This window comes from Austrofundulus limnaeus, unplaced genomic scaffold (genome assembly GCF_001266775.1).
Source record: "Austrofundulus limnaeus strain Quisiro unplaced genomic scaffold, Austrofundulus_limnaeus-1.0 Scaffold3259, whole genome shotgun sequence".
In the NCBI taxonomy this organism is placed as follows: Eukaryota; Metazoa; Chordata; class Actinopteri; order Cyprinodontiformes; family Rivulidae; genus Austrofundulus; species Austrofundulus limnaeus.
The window spans coordinates 8,529-8,999 of record NW_013955661.1 but is presented as its reverse complement, the minus strand read 5'-3'; positions in this window follow the sequence as shown (position 1 = coordinate 8,999).

The following is a 471-nucleotide window of genomic DNA, read 5'->3' as shown; positions in this document are numbered from 1 at the left end:
GTCCTACATTCACACAAAGTAAAAATAGATCTGTGACCCCGCTAACCACAGGAAATAATTTTCTTTTGCCTTCCATTGAAGCTAAAGCAATCAAAGCATTACTATGTGAACAGTATGATAACAAACAGTAGGCAGTATTACTTGAAGCAGAGCCTGAGTTTAAATACTGTACAAACTTTCTTGGGCATTTCCTCACAAGCTTTTTTCATTTATTCTCAGGAGGTTGTAAAATTGTGCATATTGTTGGATATAGTTCATGAAGAAAGATTGCTTGCCTTAGACAGTGAGCACAGCAGCACCAGAGTACACAACAAAGTAGAATAAAGGACAATTAGAACATTAGCAAATGTGCCAAAAAATAAAATTTGGGATGTATGTGTACTAAAGCAAAGGTAAAAATGCTCTACATAAAATTTAACAATGGTGGTGTAAGAAAAGTCATCTGATTTTGAAATTATAGTGTTATAGTGT